Genomic DNA, 13,144 nt, shown 5'->3' with positions numbered 1-13,144 from the left:
CAGCTGGCTGTCTATGTCCCGCATCAATATAGACCAAAGTACAGAGGGTTAGGCTATGCTATTGTGCACCTACCTGATGCATCAGAAGGTGCGAGGCCCTTGCTAAATTCTGTGCACAGACTTTGAGATCTATGCTTTAGACTGTATCTAAACCTGCTCCAACATGGACTGACATTCTGGCCTACTTTCAGCCGATGCGACTTGTCTGTCGCTGAACAGTCGCTTTTTATGTATTCAGCACCTATGTATAATGTTGTAAAAATGCTCTAGAAGCTAAAGTCGCAGAAATGTCACACATATTTGGCCTGCAACTTTCTGTGCGACAAATTCAGACAGGAAAAATCAGTATAAATCCTTAGAAAATTATCCCCCAGTGTCTCCATCTGCTGGCGGTATTGAATAAGCATTGCTGCACTGATGGGGTATGCATTAGACGAAAAAAAAGAAGAAAAAGAAGAATAATACGCCCAGAAAAGAGGCGAAAAGGAGAAAAACGTAAAAAAACGTGAAAAAAAAGTAAGAGGAAGAGAAGGGAAAAAAAGGTGGAAATGGGTTTAAAAGTGATTTCGGCGGAGAAATATATATATATATATATATATATATATATATATATATATATATATATGCGCACACACACACATAGATATAAACGTATTCTCCGTTGAGATATTGCAGCCGCTGCTGTGTCCAGGCCCAGGAGCCTTAGCACTGTGCTGTGATGTCACTCAATACCACTGACATCACTAGGTGTAAACAACATCTCTCCTTTGCTGTGTATGTGACTATGGAGCTGTTTGGTGATGTCGTCTATTACGGCCTTCATAGAAGCAACAGGAGATTGTTGCATCCATCTTGAACCCTCAGAACTACAGTGCTATGATGTCACTCACTTCCACAGGCCTTGCAGAGTGTAAACAACAACAACCCAGCTTTGTTGTGTATGTAACCATAGGGATTTGTGATGTCACCTAGAACCTTCACAGCAGCGACAGCTTTATGAGGAGCATCAGCACTGCTCTGCCTGAGCAGAACCATCACCGCCATAGGTTGTCAAATAACCCGGATTTAACCCACACAGGTAAGTCCAATGGGGTGCAGGCATGTCCTCTATGCTTACAGCTTCCCGTGGGTGTTGGTTTGATACCGTTTGGGGACAGCCAAGGAGGCATCTGCAGGCAACAAAGGTAGGTGTGTGCTTGTGTGTGTGTTTCCTATGCAGATCCTAAGCCCAGTGTCACATGCAAGTAGGAGGAGTAAGAAGGGTTCCTGGCAAATCCGGGTTATGGATTGCATTTAAAAAGGCCCCGTGGGAGTGCAATGGGCCCCTGTCTTGCTGCTTAGCAATAATGGTATGGGTTTAGGTTCTGCTGTGTGTACTGGTGGTTGACTGCCCCCCAGCCCAGAGTGTGCATGGAAAATTGTCTGGCAGCCTCCCTGACAGCAAGCAGTGATAGTGCCCATGAAGAGGACCTTGTTGGGCCCGCCCCTTTCACGGTTATCGCTTCTCGGCCTTTTGGCTAAGATCAAGTGTAGTATCTGTTCTTATCAGTTTAATATCTGATACGTCCCCTATCTGGGGACCATATATTAAATGGATTTTTGAGAACGGGGGCCGATTTCGAAGCTTGCTTCCGTCGCCCTATGCATTGACCCGATATGGCAGTATCTTCGGGTACAGTGCACCACCCCCTTACAGGGTTAAAAAGAAAGATTCCTACTTTCATTGCTACCTGCTTGCTGGCTAGCCAGCTAGCCAGCCCTGTGGGCCTTGCTGCTGCTGCAGCCAAAAAACAAAAGGTGGTGCTGCTGCTGCTTCTGCTGCTTCTGCTTCTGCTTGTGTCTGGCCCCTGTTGGAGCGTCCAGGCACAGGACTTCTGCTGCTGCTGACTAAATGGCCTCCTTAATTGGATCATTTGAGTAGCCAGCACACCTGTGCAGGTAGGGCATGACATGATAGGCAGCTGCCTTGATAGCGGGTGGGTGCTGAATGTTCCTAATTGACAAAATAAGATTAATGCTCATGAAGAAATATAAAATCTCATCCCTTCCCCAATATCGCGCCACACCCCTACCCCTTAATTCCCTGGTTGAACTTGATGGACATATGTCTTTTTTCGACCGTACTAACTATGTAACTATGTAACATAACATGGGGGGGGGGGGGGGGGTCTCCTGGCTGTTCACACAGGTGTGTCATTGCTGTACATTGACCATGCATTGCTTCTGTGGTATTGCAAAGGCAAAGACAAATGCTTCCAGCCATCCATTGCACTAATGGATTGGTCATCAGCTGGCTGTCTATGTCCCGCATCAATATAGACCAAAGTACAGAGGGTTAGGCTATGCTATTGTGCACCTACCTGATGCATCAGAAGGTGCGAGGCCCTTGCTAAATTCTGTGCACAGACTTTGAGATCTATGCTTTAGACTGTATCTAAACCTGCTCCAACATGGACTGACATTCTGGCCTACTTTCAGCCGATGCGACTTGTCTGTCGCTGAACAGTCGCTTTTTATGTATTCAGCACCTATGTATAATGTTGTAAAAATGCTCTAGAAGCTAAAGTCGCAGAAATGTCACACATATTTGGCCTGCAACTTTCTGTGCGACAAATTCAGACAGGAAAAATCTGTATAAATCCTTAGAAAATTATCCCCCAGTGTCTCCATCTGCTGGCGGTATTGAATAAGCATTGCTGCACTGATGGGGTATGCATTAGACGAAAAAAAAGAAGAAAAAGAAGAATAATACGCCCAGAAAAGAGGCGAAAAGGAGAAAAACGTAAAAAAACGTGAAAAAAAAGTAAGAGGAAGAGAAGGGAAAAAAAGGTGGAAATGGGTTTAAAAGTGATTTCGGCGGAGAAATATATATATATATATATATATATATATATATATATATATATATATGCGCACACACACACATAGATATAAACGTATTCTCCGTTGAGATATTGCAGCCGCTGCTGTGTCCAGGCCCAGGAGCCTTAGCACTGTGCTGTGATGTCACTCAATACCACTGACATCACTAGGTGTAAACAACATCTCTCCTTTGCTGTGTATGTGACTATGGAGCTGTTTGGTGATGTCGTCTATTACGGCCTTCATAGAAGCAACAGGAGATTGTTGCATCCATCTTGAACCCTCAGAACTACAGTGCTATGATGTCACTCACTTCCACAGGCCTTGCAGAGTGTAAACAACAACAACCCAGCTTTGTTGTGTATGTAACCATAGGGATTTGTGATGTCACCTAGAACCTTCACAGCAGCGACAGCTTTATGAGGAGCATCAGCACTGCTCTGCCTGAGCAGAACCATCACCGCCATAGGTTGTCAAATAACCCGGATTTAACCCACACAGGTAAGTCCAATGGGGTGCAGGCATGTCCTCTATGCTTACAGCTTCCCGTGGGTGTTGGTTTGATACCGTTTGGGGACAGCCAAGGAGGCATCTGCAGGCAACAAAGGTAGGTGTGTGCTTGTGTGTGTGTTTCCTATGCAGATCCTAAGCCCAGTGTCACATGCAAGTAGGAGGAGTAAGAAGGGTTCCTGGCAAATCCGGGTTATGGATTGCATTTAAAAAGGCCCCGTGGGAGTGCAATGGGCCCCTGTCTTGCTGCTTAGCAATAATGGTATGGGTTTAGGTTCTGCTGTGTGTACTGGTGGTTGACTGCCCCCCAGCCCAGAGTGTGCATGGAAAATTGTCTGGCAGCCTCCCTGACAGCAAGCAGTGATAGTGCCCATGAAGGGGACCTTGTTGGGCCCGCCCCTTTCACGGTTATCGCTTCTCGGCCTTTTGGCTAAGATCAAGTGTAGTATCTGTTCTTATCAGTTTAATATCTGATACGTCCCCTATCTGGGGACCATATATTAAATGGATTTTTGAGAACGGGGGCCGATTTCGAAGCTTGCTTCCGTCGCCCTATGCATTGACCCGATATGGCAGTATCTTCGGGTACAGTGCACCACCCCCTTACAGGGTTAAAAAGAAAGATTCCTACTTTCATTGCTACCTGCTTGCTGGCTAGCCAGCTAGCCAGCTCTGTGGGCCTTGCTGCTGCTGCAGCCAAAAAACAAAAGGTGGTGCTGCTGCTGCTTCTGCTGCTTCTGCTTCTGCTTGTGTCTGGCCCCTGTTGGAGCGTCCAGGCACAGGACTTCTGCTGCTGCTGACTAAATGGCCTCCTTAATTGGATCATTTGAGTAGCCAGCACACCTGTGCAGGTAGGGCATGACATGATAGGCAGCTGCCTTGATAGCGGGTGGGTGCTGAATGTTCCTAATTGACAAAATAAGATTAATGCTTATGAAGAAATATAAAATCTCATCCCTTCCCCAATATCGCGCCACACCCCTACCCCTTAATTCCCTGGTTGAACTTGATGGACATATGTCTTTTTTCGACCGTACTAACTATGTAACTATGTAACATAACATGGGGGGGGGGGAGGGGTCTCCTGGCTGTTCACACAGGTGTGTCATTGCGCTGTACATTGACCATGCATTGCTTCTGTGGTATTGCAAAGGCAAAGACAAATGCTTCCAGCCATCCATTGCACTAATGGATTGGTCATCAGCTGGCTGTCTATGTCCCGCCAATATAGACCAAAGTACAGAGGGTTAGGCTATGCTATTGTGCACCTACCTGATGCATCAGAAGGTGCGAGGCCCTTGCTAAATTCTGTGCACAGACTTTGAGATCTATGCTTTAGACTGTATCTAAACCTGCTCCAACATGGACTGACATTCTGGCCTACTTTCAGCCGATGCGACTTGTCTGTCGCTGAACAGTCGCTTTTTATGTATTCAGCACCTATGTATAATGTTGTAAAAATGCTCTAGAAGCTAAAGTCGCAGAAATGTCACACATATTTGGCCTGCAACTTTCTGTGCGACAAATTCAGACAGGAAAAATCAGTATAAATCCTTAGAAAATTATCCCCCAGTGTCTCCATCTGCTGGCGGTATTGAATAAGCATTGCTGCACTGATGGGGTATGCATTAGACGAAAAAAAAGAAGAAAAAGAAGAATAATACGCCCAGAAAAGAGGCGAAAAGGAGAAAAACGTAAAAAAACGTGAAAAAAAAGTAAGAGGAAGAGAAGGGAAAAAAAGGTGGAAATGGGTTTAAAAGTGATTTCGGCGGAGAAATATATATATATATATATATATATATATATATATATGCGCACACACACACATAGATATAAACGTATTCTCCGTTGAGATATTGCAGCCGCTGCTGTGTCCAGGCCCAGGAGCCTTAGCACTGTGCTGTGATGTCACTCAATACCACTGACATCACTAGGTGTAAACAACATCTCTCCTTTGCTGTGTATGTGACTATGGAGCTGTTTGGTGATGTCGTCTATTACGGCCTTCATAGAAGCAACAGGAGATTGTTGCATCCATCTTGAACCCTCAGAACTACAGTGCTATGATGTCACTCACTTCCACAGGCCTTGCAGAGTGTAAACAACAACAACCCAGCTTTGTTGTGTATGTAACCATAGGGATTTGTGATGTCACCTAGAACCTTCACAGCAGCGACAGCTTTATGAGGAGCATCAGCACTGCTCTGCCTGAGCAGAACCATCACCGCCATAGGTTGTCAAATAACCCGGATTTAACCCACACAGGTAAGTCCAATGGGGTGCAGGCATGTCCTCTATGCTTACAGCTTCCCGTGGGTGTTGGTTTGATACCGTTTGGGGACAGCCAAGGAGGCATCTGCAGGCAACAAAGGTAGGTGTGTGCTTGTGTGTGTGTTTCCTATGCAGATCCTAAGCCCAGTGTCACATGCAAGTAGGAGGAGTAAGAAGGGTTCCTGGCAAATCCGGGTTATGGATTGCATTTAAAAAGGCCCCGTGGGAGTGCAATGGGCCCCTGTCTTGCTGCTTAGCAATAATGGTATGGGTTTAGGTTCTGCTGTGTGTACTGGTGGTTGACTGCCCCCCAGCCCAGAGTGTGCATGGAAAATTGTCTGGCAGCCTCCCTGACAGCAAGCAGTGATAGTGCCCATGAAGGGGACCTTGTTGGGCCCGCCCCTTTCACGGTTATCGCTTCTCGGCCTTTTGGCTAAGATCAAGTGTAGTATCTGTTCTTATCAGTTTAATATCTGATACGTCCCCTATCTGGGGACCATATATTAAATGGATTTTTGAGAACGGGGGCCGATTTCGAAGCTTGCTTCCGTCGCCCTATGCATTGACCCGATATGGCAGTATCTTCGGGTACAGTGCACCACCCCCTTACAGGGTTAAAAAGAAAGATTCCTACTTTCATTGCTACCTGCTTGCTGGCTAGCCAGCTAGCCAGCCCTGTGGGCCTTGCTGCTGCTGCAGCCAAAAAACAAAAGGTGGTGCTGCTGCTGCTTCTGCTGCTTCTGCTTCTGCTTGTGTCTGGCCCCTGTTGGAGCGTCCAGGCACAGGACTTCTGCTGCTGCTGACTAAATGGCCTCCTTAATTGGATCATTTGAGTAGCCAGCACACCTGTGCAGGTAGGGCATGACATGATAGGCAGCTGCCTTGATAGCGGGTGGGTGCTGAATGTTCCTAATTGACAAAATAAGATTAATGCTTATGAAGAAATATAAAATCTCATCCCTTCCCCAATATCGCGCCACACCCCTACCCCTTAATTCCCTGGTTGAACTTGATGGACATATGTCTTTTTTCGACCGTACTAACTATGTAACTATGTAACATAACATGGGGGGGGGTCTCCTGGCTGTTCACACAGGTGTGTCATTGCTGTACATTGACCATGCATTGCTTCTGTGGTATTGCAAAGGCAAAGACAAATGCTTCCAGCCATCCATTGCACTAATGGATTGGTCATCAGCTGGCTGTCTATGTCCCGCATCAATATAGACCAAAGTACAGAGGGTTAGGCTATGCTATTGTGCACCTACCTGATGCATCAGAAGGTGCGAGGCCCTTGCTAAATTCTGTGCACAGACTTTGAGATCTATGCTTTAGACTGTATCTAAACCTGCTCCAACATGGACTGACATTCTGGCCTACTTTCAGCCGATGCGACTTGTCTGTCGCTGAACAGTCGCTTTTTATGTATTCAGCACCTATGTATAATGTTGTAAAAATGCTCTAGAAGCTAAAGTCGCAGAAATGTCACACATATTTGGCCTGCAACTTTCTGTGCGACAAATTCAGACAGGAAAAATCAGTATAAATCCTTAGAAAATTATCCCCCAGTGTCTCCATCTGCTGGCGGTATTGAATAAGCATTGCTGCACTGATGGGGTATGCATTAGACGAAAAAAAAGAAGAAAAAGAAGAATAATACGCCCAGAAAAGAGGCGAAAAGGAGAAAAACGTAAAAAAACGTGAAAAAAAAGTAAGAGGAAGAGAAGGGAAAAAAAGGTGGAAATGGGTTTAAAAGTGATTTCGGCGGAGAAATATATATATATATATATATATATATATATATATATATATATATATGCGCACACACACACATAGATATAAACGTATTCTCCGTTGAGATATTGCAGCCGCTGCTGTGTCCAGGCCCAGGAGCCTTAGCACTGTGCTGTGATGTCACTCAATACCACTGACATCACTAGGTGTAAACAACATCTCTCCTTTGCTGTGTATGTGACTATGGAGCTGTTTGGTGATGTCGTCTATTACGGCCTTCATAGAAGCAACAGGAGATTGTTGCATCCATCTTGAACCCTCAGAACTACAGTGCTATGATGTCACTCACTTCCACAGGCCTTGCAGAGTGTAAACAACAACAACCCAGCTTTGTTGTGTATGTAACCATAGGGATTTGTGATGTCACCTAGAACCTTCACAGCAGCGACAGCTTTATGAGGAGCATCAGCACTGCTCTGCCTGAGCAGAACCATCACCGCCATAGGTTGTCAAATAACCCGGATTTAACCCACACAGGTAAGTCCAATGGGGTGCAGGCATGTCCTCTATGCTTACAGCTTCCCGTGGGTGTTGGTTTGATACCGTTTGGGGACAGCCAAGGAGGCATCTGCAGGCAACAAAGGTAGGTGTGTGCTTGTGTGTGTGTTTCCTATGCAGATCCTAAGCCCAGTGTCACATGCAAGTAGGAGGAGTAAGAAGGGTTCCTGGCAAATCCGGGTTATGGATTGCATTTAAAAAGGCCCCGTGGGAGTGCAATGGGCCCCTGTCTTGCTGCTTAGCAATAATGGTATGGGTTTAGGTTCTGCTGTGTGTACTGGTGGTTGACTGCCCCCCAGCCCAGAGTGTGCATGGAAAATTGTCTGGCAGCCTCCCTGACAGCAAGCAGTGATAGTGCCCATGAAGGGGACCTTGTTGGGCCCGCCCCTTTCACGGTTATCGCTTCTCGGCCTTTTGGCTAAGATCAAGTGTAGTATCTGTTCTTATCAGTTTAATATCTGATACGTCCCCTATCTGGGGACCATATATTAAATGGATTTTTGAGAACGGGGGCCGATTTCGAAGCTTGCTTCCGTCGCCCTATGCATTGACCCGATATGGCAGTATCTTCGGGTACAGTGCACCACCCCCTTACAGGGTTAAAAAGAAAGATTCCTACTTTCATTGCTACCTGCTTGCTGGCTAGCCAGCTAGCCAGCCCTGTGGGCCTTGCTGCTGCTGCAGCCAAAAAACAAAAGGTGGTGCTGCTGCTGCTTCTGCTGCTTCTGCTTCTGCTTGTGTCTGGCCCCTGTTGGAGCGTCCAGGCACAGGACTTCTGCTGCTGCTGACTAAATGGCCTCCTTAATTGGATCATTTGAGTAGCCAGCACACCTGTGCAGGTAGGGCATGACATGATAGGCAGCTGCCTTGATAGCGGGTGGGTGCTGAATGTTCCTAATTGACAAAATAAGATTAATGCTTATGAAGAAATATAAAATCTCATCCCTTCCCCAATATCGCGCCACACCCCTACCCCTTAATTCCCTGGTTGAACTTGATGGACATATGTCTTTTTTCGACCGTACTAACTATGTAACTATGTAACATAACATGGGGGGGGGGGGGGGGGGGGGGTCTCCTGGCTGTTCACACAGGTGTGTCATTGCTGTACATTGACCATGCATTGCTTCTGTGGTATTGCAAAGGCAAAGACAAATGCTTCCAGCCATCCATTGCACTAATGGATTGGTCATCAGCTGGCTGTCTATGTCCCGCATCAATATAGACCAAAGTACAGAGGGTTAGGCTATGCTATTGTGCACCTACCTGATGCATCAGAAGGTGCGAGGCCCTTGCTAAATTCTGTGCACAGACTTTGAGATCTATGCTTTAGACTGTATCTAAACCTGCTCCAACATGGACTGACATTCTGGCCTACTTTCAGCCGATGCGACTTGTCTGTCGCTGAACAGTCGCTTTTTATGTATTCAGCACCTATGTATAATGTTGTAAAAATGCTCTAGAAGCTAAAGTCGCAGAAATGTCACACATATTTGGCCTGCAACTTTCTGTGCGACAAATTCAGACAGGAAAAATCTGTATAAATCCTTAGAAAATTATCCCCCAGTGTCTCCATCTGCTGGCGGTATTGAATAAGCATTGCTGCACTGATGGGGTATGCATTAGACGAAAAAAAAGAAGAAAAAGAAGAATAATACGCCCAGAAAAGAGGCGAAAAGGAGAAAAACGTAAAAAAACTTGAAAAAAAAGTAAGAGGAAGAGAAGGGAAAAAAAGGTGGAAATGGGTTTAAAAGTGATTTCGGCGGAGAAATATATATATATATATATATATATATATATATATATATGCGCACACACACACATAGATATAAACGTATTCTCCGTTGAGATATTGCAGCCGCTGCTGTGTCCAGGCCCAGGAGCCTTAGCACTGTGCTGTGATGTCACTCAATACCACTGACATCACTAGGTGTAAACAACATCTCTCCTTTGCTGTGTATGTGACTATGGAGCTGTTTGGTGATGTCGTCTATTACGGCCTTCATAGAAGCAACAGGAGATTGTTGCATCCATCTTGAACCCTCAGAACTACAGTGCTATGATGTCACTCACTTCCACAGGCCTTGCAGAGTGTAAACAACAACAACCCAGCTTTGTTGTGTATGTAACCATAGGGATTTGTGATGTCACCTAGAACCTTCACAGCAGCGACAGCTTTATGAGGAGCATCAGCACTGCTCTGCCTGAGCAGAACCATCACCGCCATAGGTTGTCAAATAACCCGGATTTAACCCACACAGGTAAGTCCAATGGGGTGCAGGCATGTCCTCTATGCTTACAGCTTCCCGTGGGTGTTGGTTTGATACCGTTTGGGGACAGCCAAGGAGGCATCTGCAGGCAACAAAGGTAGGTGTGTGCTTGTGTGTGTGTTTCCTATGCAGATCCTAAGCCCAGTGTCACATGCAAGTAGGAGGAGTAAGAAGGGTTCCTGGCAAATCCGGGTTATGGATTGCATTTAAAAAGGCCCCGTGGGAGTGCAATGGGCCCCTGTCTTGCTGCTTAGCAATAATGGTATGGGTTTAGGTTCTGCTGTGTGTACTGGTGGTTGACTGCCCCCCAGCCCAGAGTGTGCATGGAAAATTGTCTGGCAGCCTCCCTGACAGCAAGCAGTGATAGTGCCCATGAAGGGGACCTTGTTGGGCCCGCCCCTTTCACGGTTATCGCTTCTCGGCCTTTTGGCTAGATCAAGTGTCTGGTCAGGAGGATCCTGGGAGTTTGTCCTACCTTCTCCAAGGGGGGCTGCTACGAGGAACCGAAAAGGCGATCGACAAGATGGGTGTTCGCATCCGTTACCTTACATCCGGTGAAACGCGGATTCGTTTTTCCTTTCGCTTTGATGTTGATGAAGACAAGCAAGAACTCGTCCAACTTTCTTATTTTGTGAAAGAAACTCTCTACAAGCTTCTTGGGGTGAAGAAAGAGAACATCGTCTGTCTCAGAGATCCTCGGAAGGGCAGCTTCATCCTAACTCTGGACTCTGCTTATGCATGCCAGAATCTTTTTGAGAAGCTGAAAAGCAATCAAGACCTTGCTGAGCTTGATGGGATCACGGTCACAGTGTTGTATACTGGAGGCGATATTCCTCTAGTTGTGTGTATGCACAATCCCTTTGTGACTGTGTCCCATATTGAGCTCTTTTTGGGGAAATACTGCAGTTCTGTTAAGTATTCCCATAAGGTGATGAATTCAGAAGACCTATGGACGGGGAAACATAAGTTTTTTGTGAAAATGAAGGAGGATGCTACTGGCATTGGAGGGTTGTGTCATCCACCCTCCAACTTTTCTATCGGTCGGGATAAGGGCTATTTGTTTTATCCCGAGATGCCTACTTTTTGTAGGAAATGTAAGAAATTCGGACATACTATGGAAGTTTGCACGGACACTACAGTTCGCTGTGGTCGGTGCAATCAAGAAGGCCATGTTTCTAAGGACTGTGCTAAAATCGTCTGCAACATTTGTGGTGAAGAAGGCCATGCCTTTAAAGATTGCAGTCTCCGTTCCAGTGTAGCTAGATCGTGGGCTGACCGTGTAGCGGGGAGAGTGGGTGTAGTGCAAGCTGAAGTACCACCTGCGAAAGCACCCCAGCGGTCTGAGGCGCCTTCAGAAAAGCCGGCTGTAACTTCTCATGTCGTGGCGGAGCTTATGGACCTTTCTGCTGTGCCTGAGACAGAGGGGAGACCTTCTGTGGAGGGTTCTGGTGGTGGAGGGTCACTAGTGAGCAGTGAAGCCATGGAGGTTGGCGTGAAGGAGATCAAGCGGAAGAAGGAACTTGGAGATGAGCCACAACTTGGCATTAAACGGCCTGTCAAAAAAAGCTCAGACGAATGTGAGGACAGTCAACATGCATGGAGGCCTTCTATAAGATCAGCGTCCGATCCAAAAAATATCAAAGAGTTCGAAAGCCCGGAGTCACCTGTGGGTTTCATATCGGACTCAAACTCCAGTAGCGAATAGCTTCCTTAAAGTGCTCCTCTCTTAATGTGAGAGGTCTAAAGAGCCCTACGAGAAGGGCTGCTTTGTTTAGTTTTTTAGAGACCTTGGACTGTTCTCTGTTCTTTTTACAAGAATGTGGAATTGAACATAGTCCAAATTATGAGGACCTTTGTCGTAGCTGGACTTTGGGACCATCGGTCTGGTCGGGTGACAATCTGAACAGATCTTCAGGTGTTGGGATCTTGTTTAGAGGTTCAGATGTACAAGTTTTGTCCTTCTTAGAAATTATACCTGGTAGAGCGCTATTAGTTAATATTAAGTACAATGGCTCAGAGATTAAGCTTTTTAACATCTATGCTTCTCCTGAAAAAAATGAGAGAGCCGACTTGATTAATGATATTCAGGCTTTTATCCCAGGTTCAACACCTATTTTAATGGCTGGAGATTTTAATTGTTGTATGAGTGGTGATCATCGTGAGAGTGGAAGTGTGCATGTCAGAGTGGATAAAACAGAGAAACAGATTAAGAGTATGACTGAGGATTTTAACTTTACCGATGTCTGGAGGAGAAAATACCCAGACGACCCTGGTTACACATGGGAAAATAATGTCTGCAAATCCAGGATTGATTTTATTTTTTTATCGGAAAGTTTTAATCTAGTTGAGGTTTCTCTTTTATCGAATATTTTCTCTGATCATAAGTTATTACATGCACATGTCACTTTACCTGGCCTAGAGAAAGGCAGAGGCGTTTGGAAGCTCAACACTACTTTATTAGAGGACATGAAAACAAAAAATGATTTTATTGCTGCTTATAACAAATGGAGATTGCGTCAATCCCAATATAAAAATATTTTGGATTGGTGGGAGGATGTTAAAAAGTGGACTAAACTGTTTTTTATCCGTGTGGGCATCCAAAAGGCTAAGGAGAAAAAGTTATGGTTTAAAATGTTAAACACTAAAATCCAAACATATTATAAACTAAAGCAAGCCGGGCTTGAGATGGATGATGTTATTGCTCAGACAAAGAATGAAATAAAAAATGCCATTAGTCAAAAAGGAAAAGAAATGATTTTTAACAGCAAGGTGCAATGTCTGGAGAATGATGAAAAGTGTTCGAGATTCTTTTTTAAGAAGGTGGTGGGAAAGAAAGAAATGATATCTGTAATAGAAGGGAAGATAACTAATGAAGAGATGTTGCGAGAAGCACAAGTATTTTATCAGGAGCTTTTTAATAAAAAAGATATTGATATTTC

The 13,144-nt window shown here is 45.3% G+C and overlaps 4 non-coding genes across 4 annotated transcripts; all 4 read left to right on the top strand.

Moving 5' to 3' along the window:
- Positions 1-1,497: 1,497 nt before the first annotated feature.
- Positions 1,498-1,688, top strand: LOC130334800 (U2 spliceosomal RNA). The gene has a single exon (XR_008876544.1). It is a non-coding gene; the product is annotated as a U2 spliceosomal RNA (small nuclear RNA).
- A 2,094-nt stretch (positions 1,689-3,782) lies between these two features.
- Positions 3,783-3,973, top strand: LOC130334799 (U2 spliceosomal RNA). The gene has a single exon (XR_008876543.1). It is a non-coding gene; the product is annotated as a U2 spliceosomal RNA (small nuclear RNA).
- Positions 3,974-6,056: 2,083 nt separating this feature from the next.
- LOC130334798 (U2 spliceosomal RNA) lies at positions 6,057-6,247 on the top strand. The gene has a single exon (XR_008876542.1). It is a non-coding gene; the product is annotated as a U2 spliceosomal RNA (small nuclear RNA).
- A 2,086-nt stretch (positions 6,248-8,333) lies between these two features.
- On the top strand, positions 8,334-8,524 carry LOC130334797 (U2 spliceosomal RNA). Its single transcript, XR_008876541.1, has one exon. It is a non-coding gene; the product is annotated as a U2 spliceosomal RNA (small nuclear RNA).
- Positions 8,525-13,144: the final 4,620 nt, after the last annotated feature.

Source organism: Hyla sarda, unplaced genomic scaffold (assembly GCF_029499605.1).
Source record: "Hyla sarda isolate aHylSar1 unplaced genomic scaffold, aHylSar1.hap1 scaffold_445, whole genome shotgun sequence".
In the NCBI taxonomy this organism is placed as follows: Eukaryota; Metazoa; Chordata; class Amphibia; order Anura; family Hylidae; genus Hyla; species Hyla sarda.
The sequence above is the reverse complement of the archived record's forward strand: the minus strand, read 5'-3'. Positions and strand labels throughout refer to the sequence as shown.